This window comes from Equus asinus, chromosome 25 (genome assembly GCF_041296235.1).
Source record: "Equus asinus isolate D_3611 breed Donkey chromosome 25, EquAss-T2T_v2, whole genome shotgun sequence".
Lineage (NCBI taxonomy): Eukaryota > Metazoa > Chordata > Mammalia > Perissodactyla > Equidae > Equus > Equus asinus.
In genome coordinates this window covers 49,717,484-49,729,565 of record NC_091814.1, presented here as the reverse complement: position 1 = coordinate 49,729,565, position 12,082 = coordinate 49,717,484, and the positions used below count along the sequence as shown (strand labels likewise).

General features: G+C 36.4%; 1 protein-coding gene across 13 annotated transcripts in view; it reads left to right on the top strand.

The window, feature by feature from the left end:
• DNM3 (dynamin 3) overlaps positions 1–12,082 on the top strand; it is a 510,735-nt gene that overhangs the window by 148,342 nt on the left and 350,311 nt on the right. The window lies entirely within an intron of this gene.

Genomic DNA, 12,082 nt, shown 5'->3' with positions numbered 1-12,082 from the left:
TTCTTCGTTGTGGGTCCTTCTAGTTGTGGCATGTGGGACGCTGCCTCATCGTGGTTTGATGAGCAGTGCCATGTCCGCGCCCAGGATTCAAACCAACGAAACACTGGGCTGCCTGCAGAGGAGCGCTCAAACTTAACCACTTGGCCACAGGGACAGCCCCCATATGTTTAATATTTTTAAGAAACCACCAAGCTCTTATCCAAAGAACAATTTTTATTCCCAGCAGTAATGTGTGTTTCAGTTGCTCCACGTGCTCACCAAGACTCGGTATTGTTACTTTTATTTTAATTTTAGTCATGGTAATGTCTGTGAATTGATTTGCATTTCCCTGATGACTGATGATGCCGAGCATCATTTCATGTCCTCATAGGCCATTTGTAAATTTTCTTTTGTGACGTGTCTGTTCAAATCTTTGCCTATTTTAAATGGTTCGTTTTCTTAGTATTAAGTTATGAGGTTAAAAAAAATATTCTGATGCAAATCTTTTAGCATGTAATGTAAATATTTTCTCTCAGCCCATAACTTACTTTTTAAATATTCTTTCACCATGTCTTTGTACGGTTTATTAATTTTTAAAAATATGATATACATTTTTTTAATCCTCTCTAAGAAATATTTGCCTAACCCAAGTTTGCACAGATTTTTGTCCTATGTTTTCTTTGAGAAGTTTTGTAGTTTTAGCTTTAAATTTAAGTCTGTGATCCTTTTTTCGTGTATGGTATGAAGTAAGGGAGGGTCAGATTTCATTGTTTTCCATGTGGATATACAATTGTTTCTGCACCATTTATTTTGAAGAGGCTATCCTTTTCCATTGAGTTAAATTGGCATCGTTGTTCAAAACCAATTGCGTGTATGTATATGTACATATGCATGTGTGTATAACCTATAATTCTGGACTCTATTCTGTTCCATTGATCTGCATGTCTATCCCTGTGCCAATACCACATTGTCTTAATGACGGTAGCTTTTACAGTAAGCCTTGGAATCAATAGTGCAAATTTCCTTTGTCATTACTTTGGTTATAATAATAGGTACTTTGTCTTTTCATTTGAACTTTTTAATCAGCATGTCAGTTTCTACAAAGAACTTACTGGGATTTTGTTTGAGTTACATTAAACCTATAGCTCTGCTATCTAATATGCTAGCAATTAGCCACATTTGGCTATTAAAATTAAAATTATTAAAATAAAATAAAATAAATTAGTTCCTCAGTCACACCTTATTTTCAGTGCTCAATAACCCCATGTGGCTAATGGCTTCTGTATTGGAAAGCCCACACATAGAGCATCTTCATTATTGCAGTAAGTTCTATTGAACAGCACTGCTCTAGACCAGTTTGAAGAGAATTGACTTAACAGTATTGAATACCCCAGTCAATGAATATAGTATTTCTTTTCATTTATTTAGGTATTCTCTGTAGTAGCTTATGGTTTTCAGCATACATGTCTTGAATATATTTTATTAAATTTATCCTTATGTATTTTATGTTTTTGGATGCTACTGAAAATACTATTTATTTTCCAATTTTTTGTTGCTAATATATAGCTGTGTATGATTTATTTTTGTATTTTGACCTTATATGCTTTGGCCTCAATTAATCCACTTATTAGGTCTGGTTGCCTTTTGTAGATTCTTTGATATTCTACATACACAATCTTGCTGACTGTGAATAAAGACAGTTCTACTCTTTTCTTTACAAGCTTATGCGTTTGAATTATTCTTCTTGCTTTGTCTCACCGGCTAGGATCTCCAGTATAAAACAAAGGGTGAGCATAGACAATTTTATTGACCTTTTCAAAGAATAAGCATTTGGTTTAGTTGATTATATCTTTTATCCATGTTATATTTAGTTGATTTCCACTCTTCTTTATTGTTTCCTTTCTTCCACATACTTCGGATTTAATTTACTCCTCTCTCTCTAGCTTCTTAAGGTCAAAGCTTAGATCACTGTTTTTAAACCTTTCCTATTTGGTAATACAGCAGTCCCCCCCTATCCAGGGGGATATGTTCTGAGAGCTCCAGTGGATGCCTGAATCCACATATAGTACCGAACCCTATAAATACTCTGTTTTTTCCTGTACATACACACCCATGATAAAGTTTAACTTATAAATTAGGCACAGTAAGAGATTGAAAACCATAACTAATAGTAAAATAGAACAATTATAACAAAATACTGTAATAAAAATTACCGTAGATCTTAACAACCTCAGCATACGATTTTTTTCTTTCCTTGTTAAGTTGAGAACTTTTACCTTTTCAGTTAAAGGAAGCACTTTGCAGCTTTTCCTGCTGGCGTATACAAATTGCCAGCATCACTACTCTTGTGCTTTGGGGCCATTATTAAGTAAAACAAAGGTTACTTGAACCTAAGCACTGCCATACTGTGACAGTGGATCTGATAACCAAGTCGGCTACTAAGTGACTAATGGGCAGCTAGCATATACAGCCTGGGTACGCTGGACAAAGGGATAATTCACGTCCTGGGTGGGCTGAGAGGGAGGGCCCAAGATTTCATCATGCTACTTAGAATGGTGCACCATTGAAAATTTATGAATTGTTTATTTCTGGAATTTTCCATTCAATCTTTTCAGACCATAGTTGACTGTGGGTAACTGAAACTTCAGAAAGCAAAAGCGCAGATAAGGGGGGGACTACTGTAGTAATATTTTAAAGCAATATTTTAATATTAATGTTTAATATTTTAAAGCAAAATATTTAAATATTTTAAATTTCCCTCTAAGCACTTAGTTAACTGCATTCCATAAATTTTAATATGTTGTGCTTTTATTTTATTCAGTTTAAATTATTTTAAATTTCCTTGTGACTTCCTTTTGACCCATGGTACTTTAAAAATATGTTGTTTAATTTCCTAATATTTTGGCATTTCCCAGATAACTTTCTGACATTAATTTCTGTATGATTTTGTTCCTTTTAAATTTATTGAGATTTGTTTGTTGGCACTGTGTATGGTCGATTTTGATGAATGACCAATGTGCATTTGGGAAGAATGTATATTCTATTGTTGTTGGGTGGCTTGTCCTTCAGGTCACATTTGTTGACTGTGTTGTTTAAGTCTTACATATCTCTTGATTTTTCTATTTACTTGTCCTTTTAGTTACCAAGATAGGAATATTATACCTACAGCTATATTTCTGGATTTGTCTATTTCTCCCTTCAGTTCTGTCAACTTTTGCTTAAGTATTTTGAAAATTTGTTATTAGATGCTTACACATTTAAGATTGTTATGTCTTCTCTGTAAGTTGACCCCTTTATCATGACAAATTTCTGTCTCTTTATCCCTGGTAATATTTCTTGCTCTGAAATCTATTAGGTTTGATGTTAAAAGAGCCGCTCCAGCTTTCTTTGGATTAGTGTTTTCATTGTATAGCTTTCCCATACTCCTACTTTTAATCTGTTTATGTCCTTATATTTAAAGTGTATTTCTTTTATATAGCACATAATTTCACTTTACTTTTTTATCCAAACTTCCACTCTCTGCCTTTTAATTGTGGTATTTAGGCTGTTTACATTCAGTATAATTATCCATATACAGTCATGTGTTGCCTAAAGATGGGGATACCCTCTGAGAAATGCGTCATTAGGCAATTTTGTTGTACAAAAACATAGTGTCCTTTCACAAGCCTAGATGGTATAACCTACTACATGCCTACGCTATGTGGCACTAATCTTATGGCACCACTGTCACGTATGCGGTCTGTTGTTGACTGAAATGTTGCTGTGCAGCACATGATGGTAGTTGGATTTGTCTATCATTTTACTACTTGTCTTCTTCATATATTATAAACCTTTCTACATATAAAACATGTTATGTCTTCTACATATGTTATAAATGACCATTATTTTTGCTTTAAATAGACAATTATCTTTTTTTTTTTGTGAGGAAGATTCACCCTGAGCTAACATCCGTTGCTAATCTTTTTTTATTTTTTTACTTGAGGAAGATTAGCCCTGAGCTAACATCTGTGCCAGTCTTCCTCTGTTTTGTATGTGGGATGCCTCCACAGCATGGCTTATGAGTGGAGTAGGTCTGTGCCCAGGATCCGAACCCACAAACGTGGGCTACCAAAGAGGAATCCGCAGAACTTTAACCACTTGGCCACAGGGCCGGCCCCTCGTCAGTTATCTTTTAAAGGTATTAAAAATGAGAACGAACTATCTTGTATTGCCCTTACTTTTACCATTTCCAGAGATTTTTATCCCTTTTTGTAGACCTGAGTCTCCATCTTATATTATTTTCCTTCAGCTTGAAGAACTTCCTTTGCCATTTCTGGTTGTGCAGGTCTTCTGGGAACAAATTATCTCATCTTTTGTTTGTCTGAAAAAGTCATCATTTTGCCTTTATTTCTGAAAGATGTTTTCTTCACTGGTATAGAATTTTAGATGACAATTCTTTTTTTTTCTTTCAGTACTTTAAAATGTCATCCTAATGTCCTCTTACTTTAATAGTTTCTGATGAGAAGTCTACAGTTATTCTTATCTTTGTCTGTCTTGGTTTTTCCCCTCTGCTTTTATGATTTTTTTTTTTAGCACTGGTATTCAGCAATTTAACTATGGTGTGCCTTGGTGTGATTGTCTTTGGGTGGTTGGTGTTCTTTGAGCCTCTTGGATCTGTGAGTTTATAGTTTTCATCAACTATCATTCTTTTTATTTCCTCGTTATTTTCATGTTTCCTTTTATATCCCTGAACATTTTGTGCACATCTATAGTAGTTGTTTTAATGTTGTCTGTGAATTCCTGTGTTTCTAAGTGAGATCCTTTTGACTGATTTTTATTTTTTTCCTGATCGTGGTCACATTTCCTTCTTTGTGTATCTAGTGACTTTTGTTTGAATGTGGATATTTTGAATTTTACTTTGTTGAGTGTTGAGTTTTATTATATTCTTTAAAAACATGTTAGACTTTGTTTTAGCCGGTAGTTACATTACTTGCAGATCAGTTGATTTTTTGAAGCTCATTTTTAGTGTTTTTTTTTTAAAGAGTGGATCTGCAGCAACCTTTACTGAATTTTGACCCTTCCAGTGTCTCTAGTTCAATAGGGTCTCTCCATTCTAGCTGGCGAGAACTTAAATGACTCCCAGGCCTATGTGAACTCTGGGAATTGATGGTTTAGAGCTCCCTGGAAGCTGTGCTTTGCCCAGCCATGTGGAGTTTTATCTTAGGCAAACACGCATTCAAAGACTCGAGGGGACCCCTAGGTCTATTTCTGGAGCTCTTTCTAGTCATAGCCCCCTTTTGTGTGGTACACTATCCTGTGAATTCTGACTGCCTTGGCCTCCTTGAAATCCAACCTGTGTCTCTTCAACTAAGCAGGACTGCTGGGATCTCTTTGGATTTTTCCCCCTTGCGCTGTAGTCCAGAGATTGCCTCCAGACAGAAATTGGGTAATGGTATGACTTACCTCGTTTCTCATCTCTCAGATATCATAGTCCTGTGCAACACATTGTTTCATGTCTGAAAACAATTGTTTTGTATATATCGTCAGTTTTCTAGCAGTTTACAGAAAGGTATGTCTGCACTCTGTTACTCATTCGTAGCCAGAAACAGAAGTTACTGAGCTCCTTTGCTTAACTGAAAATTTTTAGTGGACTTTTGTTGCTGAGATCCTTTTCAGTCTCTTCTTCTATTGTTTAGATTACAAGAACGGTTGGCTTTTTCAACCATTAAAAGACCCAAATTTCTAGCTTCTCTCTAATACGTTCTATTTCTGCTTGCAGAATGGTAAATTTGTTGTGTGAACTCATCTTTCTTAAATCCCTTGCTTTAAGCAGCAAGGAACAGCCAAGACAAATTAACACTCTGGCTCTTTCCAACAGCTTCTCCCTTCAGTAGGCACTTAGTCTTAGCTATCCCATGAGGCAGGTTTACAAAATATACACCTATGGCATAACATGAATCTTCATCTTTCTGACTTGCAATATTTGTTTCCTAACTACCTAATCTTGCTAAGCCAGGTTTTCATTAAGGCAGCTCTCTTCTCCAAAGGACCACTGTTTGCACTAATATACTGTAATAAGTAGACTGGAACCTGTAATGGTACAAAAAGTAAAAATGCCCATCCTGCGTGGATTTTCAGAGTAGTGTGGTGTTTCTTCTCTATGACTTTGGATAACTAGATACTTCCATTTGTCACCCTTAGGGACTTAGGGAGTTATTATGGTTAGATCCAGCAAGTGGAAGGTGAAAGAGCAGGCAGGAGCACATATGGGAAGTTATATAGACCAAGCCTAGAAGTGGCACATATCACCTCCAGTGGTTAGAACTCAATCACAGGCAGATTATAAGGGAGATTGTAACTCAATTGTAACTCAATTGTAAGGGAGATTTGGAAATATAGTTAAGCTGTATGCCAAGGAAGAAGAAGAAAATGGCTTTAGGGGGACAAAAAGCAGAGAGATTTAAGTATATATGGATGCTTTTCTTCTGTTTCTTCACGCCTTAGTCTATTTTGGAGTACAAATTCTCAGTGAAAGAACTACTCTATGTCTAAATTTTCTTATCTTTTGAGTAATTCTTCCTCCTTTCCCCCCCCATCTCCTTTCTCCCTCTTTCTCTCTTTCTCCTCTCCCTTGCTTCCACAAATATTAAATATTTCAAGTACTTTGCTGGAGTCTGAGCATATATTGGTGAGCAAGAGAAAATCTCTGTTACCATAGCAACAGTAATTTTTATGCTTTCAATAACTTACTTAATATTCTACTTAGTATCACATGTAGTAATATTAGCTGATGACTTTGAAAAGGAAAACTGTTATTCAGAATTGTTGGAAGTAACAAGAAAATAATGTTCATGGAAAACTTATAGGAAAAAAGATGAAACTATTCCCATCCATCACTGATTGCTTTCAGAAATAAAATATTCCATCATTTTTGCCAAACAGAAAGAACAACGTTTACTTCAAACTCCCCCCACATCCTACCAAAATCCAAAACAAAAAAAATACGTTAACTGAAGGACATCTAATTTCCTAAGTCTGTTTTTAATTTTGCTGTATATATGTTTACACTAACTCTTCGCTGATTTTTCTTTTCACTGCTGTTGTTTCAGTGTACACAGTGTTCCAGATTACTTTTCTGGCAACTGCTAATGTGGTTCGTGGCTTAGTTTTGTCTCATTTCTTAATTAGATGAAACAACACACTACTTATAATTTAGTTGCGTATGTAAACGGAAGAAATGGCAGTGTTCTTACAGGAAAATCACTGTGCTGACAACAGACCTAGGTAACATGGTAGAATGGTATCATATTTCTTTTCTGGAAGTTGTATGTCAATGCTTGTCTGAAACTAAGAAAAATAAACATGCTTACTTTTTCATTCATTTAATAAATAAACTTTTATTGAGTTTCCACTCTGGCACCTATATGAATTTCTTGGAATGTGCAAATTAGATGTAGTCCCTATTTTTGAAGAGATCATGACCCAGCGGGTGAGACAGACAAATAAGCAGATCCCTAGTGTCCTATAAGAACTATTATTTCAGTGTACACAGAGAGCTTTGAAGGCACAGAGAAAGGCTCCAAACTTACGCTTGTGGGAGCCTGTTTAAGACCTGTAGGACAGGCCTGAAAGGTATTTTGAAGGATGGTAGGAGTTGGCCAAGAAAAGGAGAGAAGGGAAGGATATTTGGAGCTGAGGGGCATAGCATTATGGAGTGAAGAGGCAAGAACGCATGGTCACGTGGAGAACTGCAACTCCTTGGGTGTAACCTGAGTTTAGGATTGGAGTAGAGTGGGAGTAGTGGTGAGAAAGAAAGCTTTATGGTAAGATCCTAACTTTTCATTTATTGAGTGGTTTTTATGTACTAAGTACTTTACATGTGTTATGTCATTTAATTATCTTTAATTAATAGACTTTATTTCTTTCGGTAGTTTTAGGTTCACAAAAATTGAGTGGAAAGTGCAGAGGGTTCCTATATACACCCTGTTCCTGTACATATACAACCTCCTCAACTATTAATATCCTGCACCAGAGTGGTACATTTGTTACAACTGATAAACCTACATTGACACGTCATTCACTCAGAGCCCATAGTTGACATTGCAGTTCACCCTTGGTGGTGTACATTCTATGGATTTTGACAAATGTGTACTGACATGTATCTACCATCGTAACATTGTACAGAATAGTTTTCACTTCCCTACAGTCCTCTGAGCTCTGCTTTTTCATCCCTGCCTCCCCTAACCCCTGGCACCCATTGATCTTTTTACCGTCTCCATAGTTTTGCCCTTTCCAGAATGTCATATAGTTGGAATCATATACCGTATACCTTTTCAGATTGGCTTCTTTCACTTAGTAATATGCACTTAAGGTCCCTCCATGTCTTTTCATGGCTCGATAGCTCATTTCTTTTTATCATTGAATACTGTTCCATTGTTTGGATGTACCACAGTTAGTTTACCCCTTCACCTCCTGAAGGACATCTTAGTTACTTTCAAGTTTTGGCAATTATAAGGAAGCTGCTCTAAACATCTGTGTGCAAGTTTTTTTGTGGATAGATTTTCAGCTCCTTGGGGTAAACACCAAAGAGTGTGATTACTGGATCACGTGGTAAGAGTATGTTTAGTTTTTTAAGAAACTGCCAAACTATCTTACAAAGTAGCTGTGCCATTTTGCTCCTACCAGCAAAGAATAAGAGCTCCTATTGCTCCACATTCTCACCAACATTTGGTGTTTTGGATTTTGGCCATTCTTCTAGGTGTGTAGTGGTATCTCACTGTTGCATAATTTGCGACTCCCTAATGATGTGTGATGTGGAGCATCTGTTCATATATACAATTGCCATCTGTATATCTTCTTTGGTGAGGTGTCTGTTCAGGTCTTCACCCATTTTTTAATCAGGTTGTTTGTTTTTTCCCCCTGCTGGAAGCATGAGGGGATTTTTCTCAAATATTCACTGTGAGAACCTGGTCAAACTCCTGAAGGCAAAACTCACAAAAGTATGGATACCCGCTATGGCTGGGTTCCTTTGGAGTTTTAACTCTCAGACCGTCCACACTGAGCTTCCAGCAATTCCTCAATTACAGTTTAGGTTTTCCTACCTGGGCGCTGGTTCCCGTGGATTTTCTGCTTATAAGTTGTGATTCGCTGTATTCACCTGTCTGTCTCTCCAAATTTTGGGGGCAGCAGTTTACCCTGCGACCTCACTTCTCTGATCAATCTAAGAAGGGTTGTTGATTTTTCTGTTTGTTCAGCTTTTTTCTTGTTGCTAGGACACACCAGCAACTTCTAGGCTCCTTATGTGCTAGACCAGAAGCCATAAGTTCTGTTTTTAATATTAAAACATAGGTTTATTATTTTCTTCATTTTATATAAAGTTAGAGTGAACATGTAACTTATTCTTCAAATAGGAAGTCTTTTGAGAGTTAAAGGGGGATGTTATTAATAATTACCCCAGTCATCAAATGTTAACCGTGGTGGTGTGGTTCCTCTATTGGTGTGGTTCCACCTGATGAGGAAACTAATGTCTCACAGCTAATAAGGGGCACAGGTGGGACTTGAACCCAAACAGCCTGATCTTTGAGTCGGTGCTCTTAGCCTCTATGCTACATAAGAATCAGAGTTCTGAAGCGCCTTTTGTCTCTTTTCAAGGTCTTAGTCAGAGCTCACAAGCACTCATCATTGTGGCTATTCTTTAGTGAAGGGAAGCTTGATTGAAACACCATACCATGCACTATTTGTTAGCTCTTAATTTATTGTTTTTATTTTCCTTTTAGTTGAAGGGCAACAATTTTATTAAATTAATCTTTACTTATTATTGTACATAAACTTTTCTAAATCTGGAAGTTCTTCTTCCCAGAAATTTGGACTTGAAAGAGACATCTAAACTTTTAGTTATATAAATAGGTCCAGATGATGTAACTAACTTGCCAAATAACAGCTAAGCACCTGTGGAATCTAGCTAAGAATTGGGAGGCAGAAAAGTATAGCGATTAAATATGGAATTAGCTTGCCTGGATTCCACACCCTGCAGGCTGGGAGCCTTTAGGCAAGCTTATTTTTCCTCTCCGAGTTACACTTCCCTCATCTGTGTAATTGAGAAAACAATAATACCTATGTCATAGAATTGTTGTTTGAGTCCTGGATGAAACTGGCACTTAATCAGACTCCATAAATGGTCTCTGTTATTATTTTTATCTAAGTCTTTAGATTCCCAGTGGAGTGCTTTTGAAACATGCTGTCTTTGCATCTCTTCTGGCAAAGGCTTTTTGAGATCTCTCAGTATAGATCTCGTCGGCCAGCAGGAGGTCGTTGATTATTTCAAGCTGCCGATAAATGTGAAAAAGAAACTTATTTCCTTTGCCATTTCTGGTACACCACTGAGCACAGACTCCTCTGCCTTTTCAGAAATAAGAGAGTAGTAAAAGAAGATAGTTTTAAAATTCAACATTTATTTTTATTAATGTTGTAAAGGTACATAGCTTTAAGAAAAAAATCAGTCCCAAAGACTTTTAATAAAACCTATCAGTCTTTTGCCCACTCCCAGTGACTCTTGATTACTGATTTCCAGAGGCTCCCACTTTCAACCCTTTTAGCTTTCTTTTGGTATTTGCCTCCGTAATTCTATGTAATCTGTTTATACTGCTATTTCTTGATTTTTTATTTTTAGATCTTCTCTTTTGACTTCCTACTGTGGAGGAGAAGGATTTAGCTGGCTTATAGTCCCTCTCGCATACTCACATGTACTTACATGTGCATATATACACTTACCCCCCATTCTACTAATATAATTATACCATCGTATTTTGCTAAATGAATGTTTGTGACTCTGAAAATATTACTCACAGCTGAGCCATGTGGTAAATTATGATAACAGTTTCTCTCCGGCATGATGCTGTCTTCTTTGAAGTTGACTCTTGTGTTTTTGTTCATTTGCCTGGTCTTCTGTTTATCTAATGCGAATGCATTCCCAGCCTCTCCTGCAGATGTCTAAATCTCTTCATACCTTTGAAAATATTAGGCATTATGAACCCTATGACTTTCTTTTTTTTTTTTTTTTTGAGGAAGATTAGCCCCATCTATCTACTGTCAATCCTCCTCTTTTTTCTGAGGAAGCCTGGCCCTGAGCTAACATCCGTGCCCATCTTCCTCTACTTTATATGTGGGATGCCTACCACACCATGGCATGCCATGTGGTGCCATGTCCACACCGGGGATCCGAACTGGTGAACCCTGGAACCAGACTGCCTCAACTGACCTCGCGTATGACCTTGGGAAAGTTATTTAATCTCTCTGCCTTAGTTTCCTCATCTTACAAAAATAGTCGTTGGAGTACTTTTTAGAATTAAATAATTTAAGACATGTAAATGTTTAAAACCATAGCTGGCTTTATAAATGTTAGCCATTATTATTTTAGCGTGGTTTTATGTAAAAGATAAAGGCTTGTGCTCAGATAACCATGTTTAATTGGAAGTCCAAAGAAATACACTTAAAAATATGAATCACTAGACAAATCTTGTTGATTTTATCCAATGATGGAAGCACAGGACAAATACATTGTATCTTATATGCTACATAAAATGTCTAGGTTTTTACATTATTTTACTACTGAAAGGAACCTTGGAGATCACAATTTCTAACTCTTTATTTCACAGATGAGGAAAACTGAGACCCATAGAGTTAAGTGACTTGTCTTGAGACTAGAATCTCAGCCTCAGAATTCCTAATTGGGTCTTCTTTCCATTAAGTTGCATTTCCTTCTCTAAAAACCAGTGAATGCTGCTAGACGTGCAAGTTTATTTTTGGTAATGACACTATCCTATCACTAATTTTCTTTTTTTAAATTTTTTTGACTTCAGGCACTCAGCTGGATCAATAATAAGCTTGGTTTATGACACACTCTCATCATTGGTCCATGTATAGCGTATTCATTTATTTGTTTTTAATAATGTAATACATAAAAAATCGAAAACATCCATATTGTGTGCAGTACCTTGGAGGAAAATTTCAATGTGTAATTTCCATGCATGCATGGTACAAAAATAAACTCATAAATTTAACAATATTTTGGTGATACAGCTATTTGTTTTTTCTCTGTTGAATCAAAAGTTATCTTGTGGATGGG